The 22769-nt window shown below is 41.2% G+C and overlaps 1 long non-coding RNA gene across 1 annotated transcript in view; it reads left to right on the top strand.

Moving 5' to 3' along the window:
• Positions 1-30: 30 nt before the first annotated feature.
• Positions 31-22769, top strand: part of LOC125886524 (uncharacterized) — a 60582-nt gene continuing 37843 nt past the window's right edge. Inside the window, exons 1-2 of the long non-coding RNA XR_007449036.1 lie at positions 31-480; positions 14548-14672. This is a non-coding gene — a long non-coding RNA (uncharacterized LOC125886524). The remainder of the gene's footprint in view (positions 481-14547; positions 14673-22769) is intronic.

Raw genomic sequence — 22769 nt, 5'->3', positions numbered from 1 at the left:
TTGCTTACATTAGAGAGAAAAAAACCTAGCAGGGAGCCGCTCTGCCGCGGAGAAAAAAAGGAGCGACTATTGGAGGAAAGGAGATAAAAATTGTGGGGGAAAAGAGCAGGCAAACTGTACTACACTGACTGTTTTTGCAGATGATCATTTATTTGGGACTATTTCCTAAGAACAGTGTGTGCTGCTGCTGCTGCTGCTGCTGCTACTGCTGGAGCCGCGCTTGTGTGTGCCCACTTTATCTGCATTGTCAGAATTGTAGCTGTCACAAATCGGACAGCTGATCAGTGAATCTCTCTTCTGATTTGACTTTTGAAGGTCTATTTCAGGGTGAAGAGCGTGCTCTCGCCCAAGTTACTAAATAAAGTCGGCAGGGCTCTCGGGGGAAGGTCACATCCCTGTCAAAACGCACAGACTGACAGCGGCGGAGTCCCGCACCACGGTGAGCACGCTCTGCTCCGTCCTTCTGTGCGCACACTGGAGGTCAGTATTGTAACAGCCAGCCCCGGAGGGAAACACACACACACACACACACACACACACCGTAAATATGAACGCCATTAGACATATATCCATACAGCCATTAGGTGAATAGATATTCCATTGTGCATTGATTAACATGCGCCCTTTAAGATGATCATAGAGAGAGTCCTTGTGACCTTGCAGTGGAAACTTTTATCATTTCCCTGCACTCTCCTGCCATTATTAATTTGTGTGTTTATGTTGTGGTAATTGTGTTGATAAGAAGATTACAGGATTACAGGGTGCTGTTGTCATGTTCTGTTGAAGCTGAGAAGCACTCCACTTTTGGGGATATGAAAGGCGCTAAGTCATCTGCATGCAAAGCAGTGTGAATGCGAACAGAATATAGTGAGGCATGATATATGATTAATGAATTCATCCCCTGGGTGGGTGTTATCAGGTAATAAAGGGCCGAATCAACCATGGCTGTGACTTCCAGGTTATCTTGTTAGGAGTTATTTATTCATGTATTTTCATTTTCCATGAAAACACATGTGCATACACAATTGCTACACAAAGTTTTTGATCTCAGTGTTTTTTCCTGTCAGCCCCCTCTTATCGAGGTGGTGCTGCCAGCAGGAGAAAGCCTGCCTCCCCTGTAGCCTGGTATTAAGGTCCTGGACCAGTGCGTTTATTGCCCAGTCTTCCAGCTAAGTACCTGTCATTAATCACAGAGTGCTCAGCCATACTGAATTAAAGAGCAGCTGCAGCCACAAGAAATGCTCAAGTCCAAATTGACCCTCATCAAGGCAAGGAGGTGGAATGAGGAGCGCTCAAGGGTCATGGTCCAGCTGCTTGGGAATAAAGTCATGGTGGACAGTCTCTACTGTAACTTGTCCCCCCTTAACCAGCCCTAAAACATCCTGCTCCTTCTCATCCTGCCTGTTTAAATTGAGCTAAGGCTAGAGTGATGCTGTAGGTCAGCTTGGATGCACTCTAAGCTGATTTTGAACAGACAGACAAGCCTTATTATGGTCATTAAGTCGTGTCCCGGGGCCACAGCTCTGTCCATATAATTGGGGCACCAGTGACTGATCTCAGCTATTACCGAGCCCTTTTCTTGTTTCCAACATTGTGCTCTGCTCTCAGGGAATAAGTTGGCTCTTTCTGCTGTAGAACTTAGCCAGAAGCCAGCTTTTGGGTGTCAGCAAGACTGTGTTGATTACTTTTATCTCTTTAAATCAAGGCTTTGTACTTGTTTTTTGTGCTCTTTTCAAACTAGTGACATACTAAATTATCCTCCTTTTTCTGCTGTTCCTTTCTTTGTTTTTCTAGTTCAGTTACTGCAGCTGCACAAAATGTGGCCCTTGTTTGTTCCTTGTAACAGAGCGGTTGTTGGTTTGCAGTGACCTGCACTTTTATTTAAAAGAATGCTTCCCCCACAAATGACCATTTGTACCATTTGTAGTCATGCCATGTTACTCTGAATTTGTGAAGAAAATGTTGTTTTTCTCACATGCCTCCACAGGAAACAGCAAACATACTGTATTGATTCATTGATGGATAGTGAAAAATGCATGTTTGGGAAGTGCTAAGCATACGACTGGATAACTGGGATTTGGATTATACTGCACAAGTTGTGTAGAACAAATGTTTTGATGTAGTTTTTCTGTTGTTAAACATGATCCCCAATCAAGAAAAAAATCAGTCTGTTTGCAGTTTTCTGTGGAGGCATGTGAGAAAAACAAAGTATTCGAAGTATTCCTTTAAGTTCTACACTGTAGCAGCTGAGAATGGAGGCTCAGAGCTTTCTGTTAAATGGGGGAAGACAAAGACAATCTGACCCTAATAAGATTCACACAATGAGCTTCAAAAACTTGATGTACTCTCACAAAGTAACATGACCGGCCTTTTGTGGCCCCTTGAAATCCAATACAGTGACCACTCTGGTTATTACGCTTCATCACCCAATCAGCTTCTCATAATGGCTAGAAGATATATTGCCAGAGGTGTCTACCTCCTGCGTATGAACTCTTTTTGTTTACATCCTGTGCATGCATGCACAACATGAGAACAGAATACTAAGTCGCATACTAACAAAGCCTATTCCCCAAAGAAATTAAACTAGTAACGACAGCTACTTCTAATTTTCCCACCCTCCCTTATGTGCTGTGGTTTCTGTATAGGCCCCCCATAAAGGGAAGTATAGTACCAGCTGTTGACAGTGACAAATGACTGTGCTACCTGGGCAGACAACTATAGAGCCAGAAACAAATAGTTCAGGGGAGCAACAGCTTACCCAGGGGAGTTCCTCTCATGCTACCATCACCTCACAAAGCAGGGTATGCTCCTTATCTAGTGTGTCTCTGTGACGAATTACACTGTAGGAAGAACAGTAAAATAAGAGTAATGGAAGTGTGGATTTGTTTATTGAGTTTTTTTTTGTGGACTGCTTTAAAATGCAGGAGATTTCTATATTTTTGTAATCCTAATCCTGAATCTATCACTATGAAAACATAAAGTTGGTGCTGCCGATATTTCTTCGCTCACCATTTCTCTTTTTCTGAAATAATCTCACGTGTCTCCAACTGGTCTGAACCATTGAGTCATTCTCAGATGTTTGTTCCTTTATAGTTGTGTATGTGTGCGGGCAACCCAGTAGAGAGAATACTGTACATGTTGGCATGTACATTTCTGCAAACCATTTCTACATTTCTACATTCTATGTGTAGCAAATATGTTGGAACTTTACATTTCAATTTTATGTTGTAATTATGCTGTGGTTCGTTTGTGGTTAGGTTTAGGTACAGAAACCATGTGGTTATGGTTGAAAAACCCAGTTTAGTTGTGACATACACACCCGCTTTTGTTGGTCTTGAACAGTGGTCTCCTGCTGTCTGTTGGTTAGCTGCCTAGTTGTTGCGCCATCCACCAACCCCTCCTCCTCCTGATGAGAAACTCAGCTCATATGTAATCTAAACCAAGTCATATGAATGACGTGGTTTGCAGAAAAGTACACTGCCAACAGTTTATTGTGGCAGCTGAGCTGATGTGGGATTGTCATGACTAGGCCAGAGTGATTAAAAAAGCCAGTGGGAACTATTATTTTTTAGTCAGCTCTGTGTCATACCCTGGTGCCTTTATCGACCCAATGCTGCCTCCAGAGACGTGCCAGCACATCCACAGTGACCTTGGCATAGTTGTCCCTGTGAAGAAGGCAGCTGGATGTCAAACAGGGTGCTTTTTAAACAACAGAGAGGCTTTTCTGGCTGGCTTAACATTTGGAAAGAAAACCTGTGTGTTGCATTTCAGTTGTGCCAATTGTCCTTACTGTGAACTTACAAATTATCCTTAATGGGTCTGCACAGTGACGTGCACAGACATTGATGATGGCTTAATTGTTCATGGTACTAACAAGTAAATGTTGACCTTGTCTTGATGATATATATTACCCTCTGGGTATTACGATCTGCTTTTAAAAGAATACATTTTGATGATGCACATTCTTTTAATTGAGGAACTACAATCAATAGTTCAATAGTACGTTGAGCTTTTACTAAGATTAGTATATGATGCAATAATTACTACAATATTATTAGTATTGTAACATGAAATGGAGCAGCCTTGTTTTATCAAATATCAAAATCAAAATAAGACAAAACCAAAACAATTATTTTCCTTGACAAGATATTTCTCCCAAAACTAATTTGTTTTCACATATAATCCACATTTTGTGCTTGTAAACACAAATTAAATAGCTTTTCCAAAAATGCTGCCCCAGAATGGCCAGTATGAAACCCTGTCATCCTCATGAAGCGTTTGTGCTATAGCACAACACCCTGTTACAGTGCAGAGACACCGTTTAGATTATGCAACTGTCCCGAGAAATGTTGACTGTCCAATTATAAGTGTTGAACTTAAGACGAGTGTCTGAACACTGTCTGGCCCGACAAAGTCATTACTGTCCATCTGAGTGACAGTTGGGCCAAACTGGCAGATCTGCAGGCGACTCGAGCGTTAGGTGCAGCAGGAATGTGTTGAAAACGTGACACCCCCAGACAAAGACCGACACCAGTCCACTGGGTGTTGCATCATGATCTGCACACCAGATTGACTTGCTGTTGGTCAAAAATGACCATCTGTGAAGTGTTACTCGGAGAGGTCACAGATTGGCCAGGAGAGGACAGATAAATTGATACAGGAATCAGATGAAAGCAGAGATGATGGATTGGCTGTGAGAAGTCATAATTAATTCTGGTTTGCAGATGGAATCAACACTGAACAATTTAATGCTTCATGTATGCCAAAATAAATCTGGAGATGTTGGACTCATGGTATATTATCCTGTGAAACAATGCTCCTCAACTTTAATGTACCTAGAGGTAAAACTGCTGAATGTGGACATAAAAATGAATCTAAGTTGAGGCATTCAGCTGTAAATCACCTGCAGACACCCCCTCATTGCCCGCACAGAGCTTGGCAAAGCCAAACTTGTCAGTTGGTAAAGTAAACCTCCCTAATGGGAGTACTAATAGATCCAATCAAACATGGAACCACACTGTAATGCACTATCTGCACCTAAACCCACTCAAGCCTCTTGCATTACAGAACCTTTTCCACCTATACCCTGGTCGATAGATCATTTCAAAGCCTTCGGTAACCACAAGGTATTTTTTTTTCGAGCGCTTCGGGTTTCTCCAAGATGCCTGGCTCGCTTGTGTAATCCCACTACTGATGCCTCTGCTCTCTGAGAGCTCAGGCTATAACGCGGAAACCTGTAACAGCCCAGTGTGGAGAGGGCAAAGTTTTGGAAACAGAGTTGTGAAGGGAAGGGAGAGAAAGAGAGTGGAATGTGGAAAAACAAACAGGAGGCAAGAAAGGGAGAGATGCTGGAGAAAGAATAAAGCCAACCGAAGAGCAAGACGAGAAGCAGAGGCAGGAGTGAAGATAAGTCTTAGGAGGAAAAGAGGCTGGGTTGCCTAGATCCTTGCATCAGATTGTGTAGGGCGGTAGAAACCTTTCTTCATCAGTTAATTAGCAGTAGGGTTGAAAGGTATTATTCACACTTTGGGAATTGAGTCGAGGATTGTATTCTATTTCCCCATCTTATTGATGTTCTCACAGGATACCACTGTATCTGGGGGTTTGTTGGGGGTGAACAGCTGTACAGCCTATAAGTGTATTGCCAATTAATTGCTATGTGGGTATCTAAGTTGTATCTCTGTGTTAAAGAGGCTTTTTATTTGTTATAAGCTAGGACCAGATGGTCAAGTTACCATATGAGGCATTTGTGATAATGGTAACATAAAGTGGACCTTTACTGGTCACAGCAGACCAACATACTGTATGCTCCTACTCTAACTTAAACAGTGCCCTCAGTGCTACCTAACAAAAACACAAGACTCTCTTGGTTTATTTGGTTTGTCTGTCAGTGTAGCATTGCAAAGGACTACAATACCCATTAGCCATCTGCCATTGCCATGAACAAATCAAAACATGGTGCCATAGTTGCTAAGTCCATCCAAAACTTACCCAAACTTAAAAACTAATTTTGTTTGATCTGCATATTTTAATTCATTTCAACAACATATTATTTAGCTTCCACCTGCCATTAACAAGGAACACAGTAGAATTTTGTAGCTCTTGGGGTGGCCTCCAGCTCGGCAAGTAGAGTGTCCGCCCCATGTAGGCTTGTAGCAGCCTGAGTTCAATTCCAACCTGTGGCCCTTAGCTGCATTTCATCATCATTCTCCCCTCTTCTGTCACTCTGTAGCTGCACTGTAATAAATGCAATAAAAGCCCCAAAAATAATCTTTAGAAAACATCTTAAGCTTTGTGTTTGGATGTTAGGGAGTCATAGTTAACTTCTCCCTTGAAGGTTTTTGCATGTAGGCTTGTGTCTTTCACTTTTCATCAAAGAAGATGATATTGTCTTGTTCGTGCTTTGTACTGATGATTTAACAAGAAGTGTTTCATGCTGATCCAATAAGCCGTAGAAGTGCTCCAGCTGTAAGTTATGTAACATTGGCTAGGAGCAGCTGAGATAGCTCCTCACACTTCCCAACTCAATTACTGCTCAGCAACACAACCCTCTGACCAATATCACTCCCAATACTTTGCTTTTAGTTTTGATGGTGCTGAGGATGATGATTGGTAAGAGTTGGCATCATCATTGGATGCCTGAGGCGAAGTTGCTTCTCCAGGTGGGTGCTGGTGCCACAGCAGGCAAAGTTTGAATCAGTAAACTCAGATAAAGTCACAGTCATAACCAGTCTCACCTGTTGTGGAATTTAATAAAAAAGGATGTAAATTAAAGCGTTTTTTTTTTTTTACTGTTGAAATAAAACGCAAATCAAAGGCTGCTGCATCTGTCTATCTCACCAAACTGCAACAGCCAATATAAGCAAGCAGTAAACTGCATTTTAATTGATAAGACAATAGATCCACCCACAAGCATCAAATTGTGGGCGGTTTCAGGAGCTCCAGTGGTGAGCTTAAGGCGTCACTATGCTGTAAATCTGACAAGCACACACACTTCATGCAGCAATTGGCAAAGTGTATGGAGGTGAGAGGCTGTGCAGGGTTTTTGCTTCTCCTTGTCTCGCCCCTCTCTATGCAGGCTGTTGTCATGCACTGTTCATACATATACCTACAAAAGGTAAGGCATCACAATTTGTATGTAACACACATATGCCGTGCTTCTCTGACGGGTTATGTTCCTGAATATGTCTTCATTTTGTCTATTTCATGTTTTAGTTTGTTGTGTCTCGTATCACTTCAGGCCCCACATCCTGTCAAATTTCCTTCCTGTGTAATTACCTACCCTGCCTTAATGTGTTTCACCTGCATCTGATTGCCACACCAGTGTGTTTTTATCATGGTTTTTATCTTGCCTCCCCATGCATATATAAGCTGGGTGTTCCTTTCCTTTTGTGCCGTTTGTCTTTGTCTTTTGTATCAAGCATTCCAGCAGTATTTCCCTCATGTTAGCCTTCTCATTCCTGTTAGTTTTGGACTGTTTTTTGACTCTCCCTTTACCTTGCCCTTTTTGGATTTGTTTGCCTCGCTGACTGGCTACTTATGTACCAGACCTGTTTTTATCATTGAAGACCTTGATTGCCACTTACCTGATCTGCCTCTGAGTCTTGCATGTGGGTCTGTTCCCTGTGAGCCTGATAACGTAATAATGAGCAAGTGATTTGTGTATAACCCAAGTCACTGGGAAGGCTGTAATCACATGACCAATGTGCTGATGGGAGTAAAGAAGGAAAGTCTGTGTAGGGAGGCAGGTTGAGGTGGTGTATGGGTCAAACAAACACAGGACTTTCCTCCAGGAAACAGTGGTGGGGACTGTGTTCGGTACCATGTAAAACCAAGTCAACTTTGAGTTATTTTAGGCACTAATAGATATCATATGAGCTGCTGTATGATGATACATTGCTCTATTACTTGAGGCTAATTATTCTTTAACCCTATGGGCCCGAACGATGCATAGTGCGTCCAAATTCACACCTGTTCTTCTCTATTCATTTCAGCGAGAAGCCACACATATCACGTGAAACAGCGGAATTGTAGCTTTCCGACAAGGTGACTTGTCGGTAGTCCAATGTTTTCACAGCGAAAAACAATGATACATTTACACCAAAATTATGTATAACAGAGCTTTCATACAGCTTTGCACACACATTACTCTTGGGTGGATTACTCGCGAATGCAGGGTCGCACAGAAATGCCACACATCACATGAAAGCGCAGGGGCAGAGCTTTCCAGTGATACCACACACATCATTGTGCTGTCATCCCATCATGCTATAAATCCAGATTAATTGTCTACAAAATAAAAACCTGACAAATTTCTTTACAATCCATGATACAGATCTTGTAATCAGTCACTTCATATAGTGAGGAATATCGTATCTTACCACGTCTTAGGCTTGCGTGTGTTTCTCCCTGTCTATCCACATTTGTAGTCCGGCTTTCAAGATGCAAATATCTCCATATTGTCCAGTTGACACTCCATCAAACTTTGTATGACAAGACAAGCGCACTTCACCTTTGCGCACCCAGACAACTGTAGCCTAATTATGCATGCATGACAGGGCCGTAGTCACCATATACATTGAGAGGGACAATACTCAAAATGCCCCTCCAATATATAACTGAAACTGAAAAACAACAACAAACTTTTTTTACTGCAAACAAAGTGGCAAATATTATCTTGGAGGACATCATTGAACTTGGTTGACTATTTTTCTTTTGTCTTAGATGTAAATATTGCATGTTTCTTTCAGATAAAACACATTTTTGACTTGTGAATAAGTCAGTGGAATTTCTTGCAATAATGAAAAAACACTGGCAATCATGTCCGCCTGGCACAAACCACATGTTTTGGACAGCTGTGAAGTGACAGAATGTCCCACCATCATGGTTCTTATATTGCCAGATTCCAGAGAGTCTCCCCTCTTCATATATGGCAGAATATGTAATTTTCTAACTTGCTATGGTGAGATACATGTAAAAATGTAAAAATTTAGTAACACAGATTTGTTTTTTTCATTGATATAAAAATTAATATAAAATACAGGCACATAAAAGGACATGGAGTGATGGCAAATCTGGATAGCTCACACCCATAGGGTTAATAAAACTCCAAGATCTCACAAACATAGTTAATTGTATGAAAACTTCTTGTAGCCCCCTTGACATCTTAGCTACATCCCTGGTGATGAATGTTATAGCTCTGTTGGTCTTTGTGTGCTCTCTATGATCAACAATCATCTAAAAATATATGATCCTGTCCCTGCTTATTTCAAACAAGCTGTTATTCAGCTCGAGCTTAAAAAAATCAAATCTTGTGATGAAAATTGATGCTAAGGTTTTGATCAGGTCCTCCAAAAGGTCTCATGTTTCACTGATCTTGATTTTTCTTCACCGGCTCTCCATCAAAACCAAAATCCATTTTAAAGTTCTTGTGATCACTTATAGTGGTTTGCATGGACAGGCATTTGCCTACATTAGAGATTTATTACATCATCTATTATCAGTAGGTCTGCCAGGTCCTCTGATTAGGGTTCATCATATCATAATACAGTGGTTCATTTAATACCTTACCAATTAGCACCCCACAAAGGATGTTATGTACCTAACATTAGGTTTACTTTCCCAAGCAAGTAAAGTCGCCTTGGTTCAGTATGGAAAAGAAACATGGTTGGACATCTTTAGGTTTAGGCAAGTAAAGTTACGTAGGTTAAATTTGGGAAAAGAAACATCATGAAACCATACTTAAGATAACTCAAGTTTACTTGGCTTAACACAGGACATGAACACTGATCTCATGGGGGAAGTCATGTGTTGTTTGACCCATTTGGCACGCCAACCTGCCTCCTTACACTGACTTTGGTCTTTATACCTCTTCCTTCTCCACTCCCGTCAGCACATTGGTCAAGTAATTGCACCCAAAGATATACACAAAGTACTGGCTCGTGATTATGTGGCTTATATATGACTTGGGGTGCATTTCTTTTCATAGATAAACATACAAACAGTGCAGACTGTTGAATTCATCCATCACACAGGCTTCAACTGAAGTACCAATGAGAGATGGAGCATAAACAAAGATTGTCCTCTGGCAGACTTGTTCAACTTCGACCTGCAAAACAAATATGAAGCGGGAAAGCTTTATCATTCCAGTGATGTACTATCACACTGTTTTTACAACGTTACACTATTAGACTACAAACTGCATCATTGCTTTTATAGACTGTTTACAATCCATTATCTCTCTGCTCATTAATTCTTCATTACTTACATCAGACACGTAACATCATCCTTTTGTGGGGTGCAAGGCGATTTCTTCGATCTGAAGGCAAATGTGAAAAAGTTTGTCTTACAGCCTCTTTCTCCTTGGACTTAAAAGTTGTGGCTATAAATGAATGTAGACAGGGAAAGTCAATGAAGTTGTCATCTTGATTGAACTCTCACTCAGAGCCATTCCTGCCAGTATGTCCAGCAGTTTATCTTTCACTGTGATGCACCGAAAATGTTTATGTTTGATGAGGACTGTAGAAATGACTGTGACACATTGTCACACTGTGTTTTGTTGCTATTTCTCTCATTTCTTACAATCTGGGCAGTGCATGATGAAACCGTTTTGTCCTGCATCTGTATCACTTTTCTTTTCTCCCCACTCTGTCTATTTACAGCTAAGACCGTAACATCATCCAAGCTGTGAAAGTAAGGGATCAGTTGTATTTCGGTGCGTATGTGTGAGTGTGTATGTGTGTTTGGGCTTTGCTGAGTATGTGTGTTTGTGCGCTGTTCTCCTCTAACCTTGCCTTTATCCCAGCCTCAGAGGAAACATGCTTTATTCAATACAAAATCAAAGCAGTTGAATCTTCTTTAAGTTTGGAAAATACTCCTTATCTGCAGACAGTCTGCTTCTAAGCCCTTTTAAGTCTGTGCTGTGGACAGGCGGTGACAATGCCAGCTGATTTGAATACAGGCTTTGCCTTTGTGGTGTCAGTGTGGTTTTTCAACTGGAGCGGTGACATCTCAGCCTCTCTGCCCAATCATGCCTACTGCCCTCCACCGTGAATAATGGATGGTGTGTGTGTGTGTGTGTGTGTCTGTGTCTGTGTCTGTGTCTGTGTGCATGTCTGTGTCTGTCTGTGTCTGTCTGTGTCTATGTGTGTGTGCTGTGCAGTTAAATGATACCACAGAGTGAGAGAGACAAGTGTAAAACAGCTTGTGTCAAAGCAAATTCCTGTTGGTTTCATCTGTTTTGGAAGGGAGGCATTTCTTTTTCTATCATCCTCAACAGTATGTTTTCACATGTTTGGACTTCGTTATGTGTGTATGAGTGTTTGTAGCCATGCTAAGTGTGGCCTGACTGGATTCAATTATGCAGAGCTCAGTGTGATGGGAGGAGAGCTGGGATGTTTGGACAAACTGTATTGTACCAGTTTGACTCAGCTGGACGGATTTTAATGAGGACTGCATGAGAATTGAGTGTAGTTTAAGTAGGACTGTCCAGTAATTAATTTTTTGATTAATTGCTGAATTTCAATAGTTGAGCGCAATTAATCTTTTAATTTATTATTGTATATTTAAAATTCCATTATTTTGTATTTCAAAACAGTTTGAAGCCCATATTACAAAGGTATAGTGAGTGTTTTGATTGGGAATCAGATTTATTTCCCTTTTTTTTTCTTTCAGTGCTGCACTGCTTACAATAGTGTGGTCTTGAAACCATGACTTAGAGGAAAGAGGCAACTTCAGAGTGCTTATTCAGTGAAATACAGTGGTGTTTTTTAAAAGGATAACACTGTTCCACATTGCAAAACACACAGGAGTGCAGGTACAAAATGTGCAGCACATTTCAATAAAGTGATTAACAAACAAAAACACTCAATAGCTCTATTAATCTTCAGTTCTGTTAAAAACTGAGGAACAGGAGTTTAACAAAAGAAAACCTGATGACTTTGTCATTGTTGTACTATGTCTTGCTCCAAGCAACTAACTAAAAGAAAAATATCCCTCACCTGAAATTACAGCGATGGTAAGGCATATAACTGGTCACAACATACCAACGTTAGGACATCCCTTAGACCAGAGCCTTCCACGATGTTGATGGGTCTGCAGTCAATTGCCAGCCGTTTAGCAAGTGCTGTGGTTAACTTCTGTAATTTAGTTTCATCCACAGGTTTTGGGCAATTTGCACAGTGTTTTGCCAGTTGCCTGCTGACACCTGATTAGCTGCACCTGTATGCTCAGCTCAGGTAGTAACTCATACTCGGTGTGGTACTGCAGTGATATTTAAATTACATTTAACACAAGGTGAATATTACTTTTGACTTGTCAATTGAGCTGTCTTGTAGTTTTTTAGAGTGAAATTAGCCATTCAAAAGCACAGTGGGATCATTATTTTCCATCACTGCAGCAGCAGGAAGCAGGAAGCTGCTGTGGCGGCTTCACTAAGGGTGGCTCCACTAAGGGCGAAGCCACCGCATTGTGATTAACGCTGACTGCCCTAATTTAAAGGGATTTCATTTTAAATAATTTTGGCCACCATTCCTAGTGTTCATGAAGAAAAAGTACTACAACGTAAATACTTGTTTTGATGTTTGATAATGGGGACAATAGCATGAGATGTTTACTCTCCCTTTTGTCCCCCTCCTCCTGTCTTCTCCCTCGTTCCCTCTGTGTGGTGGGTTTTTTTTTTTCATTCATTAATATCCCAAACAGGGGATCTAATCTTTCCCTCTCTCTCTGCTCTGATTTGTAATTTTGATTTGTTGTCATCATGTTGAGTCATTTGAACAATGCACCAGCAAACGTTTGTACCTGTGAGTGATGACTAACTGGAGATTTCATTTTAGCATTTTGATTGGCAGTGGCTGTGAGCATGAGAGCAAAATGTGTGATTTACTAGATATTTCAGTCTCAGTGATAAATGCTCCGGTGTTTTGGTTCTTTTTTTTTCCAAATTGATTCAATTACCAGCAAAAACGCATGAAGAGAATCAGACTCCTGTTGATATGTGTGAAAATGTTTTACTCTTTGATCTTTGTGGATAAGAAACCTCATAATCTCCCAAAGAAACAAAAGCAGAAACTGCAGCTGGGGTTGTGCAGTCTCTGTCAGAGGGGATGTCTTCCTCTAGCCCTAATGGTCTTCCCCTGGAGTTATAGATCATAGACTCTGCAGATAGTATCATTTGAAATGTTTTCAGCTAATTAGAACACTTTTAGAATATAGTCCACCCTGGGTTTGACTTGCACTTAGCCTTGCAGTCCTATTCTTACAACGGTCACTCACTTTTTGGAAGTACGTCCCCATATGAGGCAAGCTTACAGGAAAAATATCCCAAAACACAGTTAAACCTGTATGAATCAATGTTTTTGATACACAAGGTAAAACACTCAGCCTCTCTTAGCTCACTGGATTGGTTTCACTGAGTCTGACCTTTTGCATCAATCCCCACAGGTAGCTCTTTCCAGCCAAAAAGCAGTGATAAAACAACTCTTCACAACTTGTCCAGCGCCAAACAGCAGCCAGCCAAAGATCAGCCAGTGAAGAAAGGCAAACATCAAGCAGCTAAAAAGCCAGATATGATCCTCAAAAGTTTTGTACAGACCAAAATGAAACTAAAACAGAGTAAATTATGGACTTAGATTCACTGATTAACCAAAGAAAAAAACAACTCTAAATGAGTGCCAATATTTTTTGGAGTCTGCTGGATGTGTAATAGTGTTGTCAAAAATACTGATTTGTTGATGCATATTTATTCTGAATGTTTGAAATTGTTTTAAAGCTCATTTTGTGCAGTATCAGTTCTATCAGTACTACCTTCTTGCTCTGTCTGAATGCTGCAGTACCCCATACCTCTGCCTACTATTTCTTACAATGCTATGGTCTCGTCACTTGTCTCATTTGCCCTGACTGCATATAGCCCTGTGCGGCATGGTTGTGTTTTGTTTTTTCTTGCACTTAATTGCATTTTGAATGTGTGACGATCTCAGAGGCTTTTGAACATGTGCACTACCACAAGAAGGAAATTATTTTCATTAATGTAAAAAGGTTTTGATGATTGTTCGTGTTAACTTCAGTCATTCTGCTGTTTTCTGCTTCTAACCGAGAAAATGAAAGTCATCATTCTCATATATCCATGTTATATTTATTTATTTAGTAATCAGATGCCCTTAATTTTCCCCGTGGTATTGAAAATAGTATTAAATATAGATATTTTTCAAGGTATTGTATTGACTATTGTATAAGTAGTGAATTGTTTGTTAGCTGTAACATTTTTAGGTGATGGTGTGCATTTGTCAACTTGTGTTTAGGTTTTTCTGCCTCCTAGTGGCCATCAGTGGTTTAAAGCACATTTAAAATGCCATAAATGTTTGGTTAAACAACAAATTTTGTTCTCCCTGGCTTTCTGAAAAGGAATTCTAATTTGTTGTGAATAACTAGAACATTCAAAACTACCAGTCTGGATTTACTTTCCTTTCCTATTTTGTTGCTTTGAGGTATATTTTACGTACTTCTGTGTGCATGTTGGCACTCAAAAATCCCTCGTTTTGCTTGCAGTTCACCAGGCTCACATCTTTGATCCCTGCTCCTGAGCAATGAAAGGAGGCCATGCCAAAGCAGGATCCAAGGTTCAGAAGCCACACATGGACTCGACCCAGCTGGGCTGCACAGTTTAAAGAAAGGTAAACACTGCTTTGCAAAACATTCCTCTAAAAAGAAAAGCAGAAAGACTATGAAGCTATAATGCAGCACTTTCTGAAATAACTTGAGAATAACCGGGAAGGGTTTTGTTTCGGCCGCTGAATTTGGCTATTGTACTGTTCTCCATATCATCAATACACAATGACTTTCATAAAGTGATTCTTGACTGCAGTATTGTTTCATCATGTGACATGTAAATAGATCTGTGGGTGGACGGAGCTAGTTGAAAGTCAAAATCCATAAAACCAGATGGGCAGGATCAGTGTTTGGCTTTTTATAGCCAGCAGTGATTCAAATATGCTGACCCTATGTTAATCTTTCTTTTTGAACTTTACCAGAATATAAAAAAAGTCTTGTTACCCAGAGGTTATCCCTCCACACATGGGGAAAAATTGACGCACACACAAACAACTTCCTGACGGAGTTGAACTCTGGTCGTAGCCTGCTGCTGTCGATGCTGGAGATGAGCATGGCATGGCTAATTGAATTACAGTTGCACATAATGAAATGAAGAATATAAGCAAAACACACGTGCACAGCCATACTCAGTCACATGCACACACCCATCCACTCACACATACAGAGAGTGAACTCATTTTTTTATTATGCCTCCACACCAGTGTCATCTGGGGTCAGAGGCATTATGTTTTCAGGTTGTCCATCTGTCTATCCCATTCTCATTAATGCAATATCTCAGGAGTGTCTTAAGGAAATTTCTTCAAATGTAGCACCAGCTTCCAATTGGACTTAAGAGTGAACTAATTAGAACTTGGGTGGTCAAAAGTCAAGATCAGTGACCTCATAAAACACATTTCTGGCTGTAACTCAAGAATTGAAGAAAGAATAGTCCTACTGTGTTTGGTCTATACTAGTCTCGCTCACCAGACCTTTCTCAAGAAAAGAAAGGTCTGGCTGGGCCGACTCTCACTTTGAGATTGGAGAAAAAAACACCCCGGCTGCTTGTATTTCTTTCAACCAATCACAATTGTTCTGGGCTGCCTGTAAGATCAAACACTGCTACACAACCGGAGGTGGTAGGGCGGGTGGCTCGTTCTGCCCAATGAGAAGCTGATCTATGCAGCGAACTTCTGCCCACTCAGACTAGGTCTATACTGCCTTTGAAACATTAAAAAAAAGATCTGATGTTAAAAGTAGATGGAAAGGTAAAGAAAACAGATTGGCTAAGCTCCAAGCTACAGCTATAACCATATTGATAAAGCACTGTGGGTCTATTGTTCTTTAGCATCTGTGGACCTAAACTAGACAGAAACTATCAACAGCAAAATGACTAAAGATTTTGAGCAAAATTAATTCACCCTTTCCTTTCAACAGGCTCTTCTCTTTATACCACTTAATGGATCTCTATTTAATTTTCCTTACAATACTAAAGCACTCTAGTTTTCCCAACAGCATTGTCAGTTCAATAGTTTCCTTTGCCTGGGGCTATTGAGCAGTTTTAGCAGCTACTAGATGTCTTTATTATTAGCAAAAAATCTGTAAGACAGATATTCCCAATTCTGGAGAAAATTTAGAAACTTTGCAAACTGCTTTGAAAAAGTGGCCCATAGAATTGCAGAGCATGCAGATTCTTTTTTTGTCAGTGGGCTAAAAAAATAGGGTCATGCTCGATATGCATAATCCCACAATGTCTGTTAGTTTACTGCTTTCTGTTTTCACATTTTTTGTCTGCTGTTTTTAATTCACAAACCTTCTCAACAGTTTCTGCTGTTCAGCGTTTCAGCCTACCTCTCTGTTTGGGGGCCATTCTCATCGTTATTGTAGACTATGACAGGAAATTAGAGAGAGAGTGCAAGAAAGGTTCGATGCCAGACTTGGCATCAAACATTGTAGTTTATTGTAGTTTATTGTAGTGGACATTGTAGTTTATGGTCAACATTTCAAATCATGGGAGCTCCCCATACTACAGTTACATTAATAGAATAGTTTGAGATTCACATGTCCCTTACTCAACTATCATGTTATGACATGTATGAAAATACCTGCACTTTCTTTAATATTTGTCTAAATTCTGTTGTGGACTTGGATCTCATCTGGGGTGTGGCTGCCTGCATCATTGTCATGCATCTCAGCCAGGGAAAACACAAGACTATCAGTCTCCCATGACATTGATAGCAGTGTTGCAACTGTCTCTGAAGGGCACAAACAACATCAGACTACTAAAGCAGAGGATACAGTATATGTTGCTTTACACAGATTTTGTTTCCGTTTTGACGGACAAGCACACGATATACAGGTGATCCGGCGGGGACTCGGGACGGTCGAGAGGGTACATAGATGGCATCGGACACCACAACAACTTTATAAATGGAAGTTAATACCAGTAGACTCTTGCTGGAGATGTGATGGAAGTGGTGCCTCTATACTACATATACTCTGGACACGTCCAGCACTTAAGTGACTGGTGCAATAACATCCGTCAGATTATATTTGAAGTCTTGCACAAAAAGTTCCAAATCTCTGCAAAACTGTCTATCTTGGGATCGACCACTGAGCTTCAGGACAATGACAAAAGGTGGATTATTTTGGCTCTCACAACAGCTAAACGGATATTACTTAGACACTGGAGGAAAAAATATCCACCCCCCTATGAAGAATGGACTACAACAATGGCACAGCTAGCTGCTTACGAGAGGGTGACATACTCCCTGCTGGATAAATTGGACCAATATATGTTTACATGGAGCCCTTTTACCGACTGGCTGTCTGTGAATTGATGGTTGATTTGTTGGTGTAATGCTGTCAGTGATTTGTAGTGCTTGACTGTTGAGAGGTGTCAGTGTTGTGGTCTGTGTTTTTGTTTGTTTTGTTGTTTAATTTGTTTTTTTGTTTTTGTTTTTATTTGTATTATTTGTGGGGAAAAATCAATAAAAATGTTCATACAAAAGAGAGGGTGGTCTGAGTTCAGACCCTCGGTGCTTGATCTTGCTCTGGCTGCATTCGACTTGCTACAGGGCGCTAAGTAAAGGTCTCTCAAAATGTACAGTATATAATGAAAGCAGCATGTGTGGACTCCATGTTGTGGTGGGTACCAGTTGTTTGTTGACCATAGCAAACTAGTATTGCACACTGTTAGCACTGAGCTGAAGAGAGTTAAGGCACTTGGGAACACGCATAACATCATTTCTTTTGGATTTTCCCATAAAATTTGGCCCGAGTCCCTTACATAAAAGGCAGGTCAAAGGCCACTAAAGGCAACTGAGAAAGTCAGGGAAGGTCTCAGTTTATAAGTTATGTTACAACCTGTTTACCCACTGGCAATAAAAAACAGTTAATACTGGTACACATTTACATACAGAACGTATTTCAGGTGTTCTATGCAACATTCAGAATATATATATTTTTAAGTAATGAGCAAAAGAGGTGACTTCTGGCCCTGTGATCCATCTCAAAGTATTTCTATGAATAATTCGTAATAGTATTGGCATTCAGGTAGTTTATGAAAGCTATGTGCTGCTTTTCAAAGTTATTGTACTTTACTTACAGTTAATTATTGTCAGTTCGGTATAAAAACTAAAAGAAATTGCCTGAAGAATGGTACTAAACATGACTTAGGAGTCAAATAATGTGTAGTAAAAAGTTTGTGTAAAAAGACTTAAATCATGTGTAAGTCTGGACATTGTTCAGCTTTGAGCCCATTCAGACAGGATATATTTTTCCTGGGGAAGTGAAGATATTTCAGTCACTTGCACTGGTTTAGACTTTTTTAACCTCTACCTCAGTAATAATTAAAGCCCCAACCACTTACATTTTTTAGCAGAGACACTTTACATTTTAAAAATGTTTAAAAGCACCATTATATGCTCATTTTGAAGTTCATACTTGTATTCTAAAAAAAACACATACAATCTGTCTGAATATACCTGTATTCACCCTCTGTCTGGAACACATCCGCAGCATCTGTCTCTCAAACAATCCCAGTCTCCTCTGATTGGTTTAGGTCTTTCACATCTGTACTCTGTGTCTCTGCACTGAACCTGCAGCTGGGGAATGACAGTAATGGCAATGTAGTGACACTTTCTGTCACATTCTGTATTTATTCATTTTTAAATAATTTTAATGGGGAACATGAGCACAAGGGGAAAACCCACACAGACACAGGAACAATATTCAGACTCCACACAGTTGAACAGGTGGAAGTGTCTCTGTGGGGCTGCAGTGCTAATCATTGAGCCACTGTGTCACCCTTAATTTGTCAGGAGAGGTAGAAGGTGATGGGGAGAGTGGGGAGGTTGAGGGGGAAAGGTGGATAGCAGGAAGGGGGTGATGCCATGGGGGGGAGGGGTGGATGGGAAAATGGAGGGATGAGGTGAGGTAAATGGAGGTGGAGTGCATAGAAGGAGGGGGCAAGTATACCGAATAGGGGTGAGAGGTAGATGGACGAGGGTGGATAGAAGGAGGGCCTGAAGTAAATGGAGGTGGGATGGAAGGTGGAGAGCTAAAAGTGGGGCTGTTTTCCAAGCTGAGTGGTACAACAAGCATTCTCCTCCACCTTACTGTCACTGTCACACTTATTTTTCTTGTGCATCTATCTGAAAAGAACCCTCTTTGTCCCCAGTTTCTCCTCTTTTGTTTTCTTTTTCATCTGCTTCTGACGTATTTTGCTTTTCATTTCTCTCTATCGTCTGTTGTCCTTCTGCGAAACAGGAAGCATCTACTCTTCCTCTTCATATTCAGACAGACCTCGTCCAATTCCCATTTCTCGCCCTCCATCTGTTTTAGTATTGTCTCGGAGCTCTGGTGTTGATTGGCAAGGTCTTTCATTGATTTCTCCTCCAGAGCTTTGTGTTTTTCTTGCCAAGCTCTTTCACTCTGGAGAAGTTCAGCTGCTTTGCTGCTCAGCTGGGAGAGACCCTCCTACTCCTTGCTGAGTTTCAGAATCTCAGTGTCCCTATGGATCTGTTCCTCCACCTGGTGCACCTTATTCTGATACGCAGTCTGCTGCATCTTCGAGCTCTGATGTGTCTTGGCCAGGTCTGTTATAAATGTATCCTCCATTTCTGTTCTCTCTTCCTCCATCACTTTTAATGTTGTCTGCATCTGCTTTTCTTCTGTCTCCCAGCTCTGGTGTTCTTCAGCCAGGTCCTTTGTGAACTTGTCCTGGAGAGCGTTGTCCTTTGCTTGCCAGGCTTTCTCATTCAAACTTCAGTTTTTTTGCTCAACAGCTGGCTTGAGGTTGTTCAGAGCATTTTACAGAGAACCTCTTTTTCTTGTTGAGACTGAGATTAAAGTGTCCTTCTGGTGGATATGCTCTACCATCTGCTTCACCTTCTTCTGGCACTCAAATGCTCCATCTCCTAGCATTGTTCTTTCTCTGCTAGGTTCTATGCAAACTTTTCCCTGAGCTCCTTACTCTTATTCTCCACCTTTTTTTTTTATCCCTGTCACAGGGTTCATCAGCCAGGTATTTGGTGAACTTGCCCACCAGGTTTCCTTGCTCTAAAAGAGTGCAGCTCCTTTGCTTAACAGCTGGTTTGTTGTCTCATTTAAGCATCTGATAGAGACTCTGCTTCTTCCTGCTGAGATCAGGATTTCAGCATCCCTCTGGTGGAGTTGTTCTTCCATCTCATTCACCTTCCTTTGATAGCCAATCTGCAGCTGGCTCTTGACTGCTGTGTTGATTTTTTGGTCTGAGACTAGTTGTTTCTCTGCCTCATACCATGCGACCATCTTGTCAAATTCTTGCTTGCTCAGGCGCAGGGCAGCATTTAACCTCTCCTCCTATAGTTGAAGACTTCTCTTAAGGTTGAAGATTTCTGTCTCATACTTTGACGTGGTCTCTGAGTTCTTTTTGTGCTTGGCATTGAACTCCCTCACCCTTTGATTTATGGCTTCTTTCTTAAAGTCCGTCAGGCCACCTTTCATCCATCTGGTCCACATTCACATTCTCTCTCTTTGAGAATACTAGTTTATGTGTGGAAAAAGGTCTACACAAGGTTTTTGTGTACACATTGTTTATATATCTAGCCACTGCACACTGTCAACACTAATTGATGTTGGGTTAGGCTTGATATTTCCATCCACCCATTCATTTTCATCCGCTTATGTGAGGCAGCAGGCCGAGCGAAGCACCCCAGACGTCCCTCTCCACAGCGATGCTTTCCAGCTTCTCCTGGGGGACCCCAGGGCATTCCCAGACCAGATGAGATATGTATCCCCTCCAGCGTGTTCAAGATCTACCCCGGGGCCTCCTACCAGTTGGACGTGCCCAGAACACCTCTTACAGGAGGCATCCTAATCAGATGCCCAAACCACCTCAACTGGCCCCCTTCGATGCGAAAGAGCACTGGCTCTACTCTGATCTCCCTTGAAATGTTTGTGCTCCTCACCCTGTCTCTAAGGCTGAGCCCAGCAACCCCACGGAGGAAACTCATTTCAGCAACTTGTATCAACGATCTCGACCCAAAGCTCATGACCATAGGTAGGTGGTTGGGATGTAGATGGACCAGTAAATCAAAAGCTTTGCCTTAAGGCTCAGCCTCCACTTCCTCATGACAGTCTGGCACAGTGCCCGCATCACTGCAGATGCTGCGCCAAACCGCCAATCCATCTCACACTCCATTTTACCCTCACTAGTGAACAAGACCCTGAGATACTTGAACTCCTTTGCCTGAGGCAGTAACTCAACAATCCACCATTTTCCAGCAGACAACCATGGCCTCAGATTTGGAGGCATGGAGACTTGATATCTATTGATTTTAAATATAAATGGGCAGTAACTGATCAAATACAACACTGTTTAACACAGGGTTAAAGCTTCATTGTGAGAGAAAAGCACAGCAGACTCTCTCTCCAGCTCTCATCCTATTTCTCTAATTACCCTGCATTACACAACCTATATAGCCTATAGCTGCCAGTCAGCCAGATGTAAAGCCATAATTAGGAAGATTATTTGCCTGTTGCCTAATGGTATTTATCTTACTCTGACTATAACAGCTTTTATAAAGCATGTGGCATTACTTACAATGGCAGTGTTTTGCTCCTTGACCGTGATTAACTTGAGTGTGTCTGTGTGTGTGTGTGTGCGTGTGTGCGTGTGTGTGTCTGTGTGTGTGTGTGTGTCTGTCTGTCTGTCTGTCTTTTGTGGCTTTGTGTTCAGGGCTGTTAAAGCACAAGCCAGATGTGACTCCTTGTTAAATGAAGTGCATCACTGGCTGTGAATCACCCAAGTGCATTAAAAAAGAAATGTCAAGACGGTCTGAATTCTGTGATAAATTTATTTGGTGACTTTTTGTATTTTTATTACTTAAATTCTCTATTCACTGAATCACACATCATCCTATCAAACAACAGACCGGGTTCGTACAAAGTATTTTAAGGTGCTTTAAGTACTTGAATGTGCCATTCAGAAATTGAAGTACTGAAAAACCTTGAAAATCAGACGTGTTTTACTTGGTCCTTGACAAAGTACTTGAATAAAACCAAGAGGAGAACCAAATGATAAATTGTTTTCCAAAAACATGTCAAGAAAATGTTTTTTTTAAATTACAAAGCCGAGAACAGCCGGGTTTGTAATTATTCTCTCATGTGGTATGAACAGTAAGAACTGGCTGGTAAATGCTAGTGAATAGTTGGTGCCATGATGTTTCACTGGGCTGCAAAACACTTTGAGCTATTATGCAGCAGTAAATATGCAGTCGTGCGTGACTGACTGTGGATGGTGGAGCCGTTGAATGGATTTATGGAGTTTATTACTTGCAGCAGTGGCTGTTAGCAGCTAGCTCCGCCTGTTAGCCGGTGAACCACAGCAGAGTGAGCAGCCACCAGACTTCACATCTGTTGATCCCCACAGGAGTCTGCTCAGATCTGGAGTGTCTAGAGAAGGTTTATGGTTTGATGCTGTTTGACGGGCAGGTAGGAGGCTTGGTTATCTGTGAGTGTGTGCTGTAAACAGTCTAAACTCAGCTGAAAGTCTAGTTTTATTCACCAACTCTGTGAGAGGAAATGAGTTTAAATACCCAGACTAACATGTTGCAGAATTTAAGGCTGATTAAAGTCATTCTTTTGCTTTTCAAATCGAGATTGATAAGTCACTTTACAGTGAGCATGGGTACAAATAC

Source organism: Epinephelus fuscoguttatus, linkage group LG3 (assembly GCF_011397635.1).
Source record: "Epinephelus fuscoguttatus linkage group LG3, E.fuscoguttatus.final_Chr_v1".
NCBI lineage: Eukaryota > Metazoa > Chordata > Actinopteri > Perciformes > Serranidae > Epinephelus > Epinephelus fuscoguttatus.
Note: the sequence above shows the minus strand (reverse complement) of the source record. Positions and strands in the feature narration are given on the sequence as shown.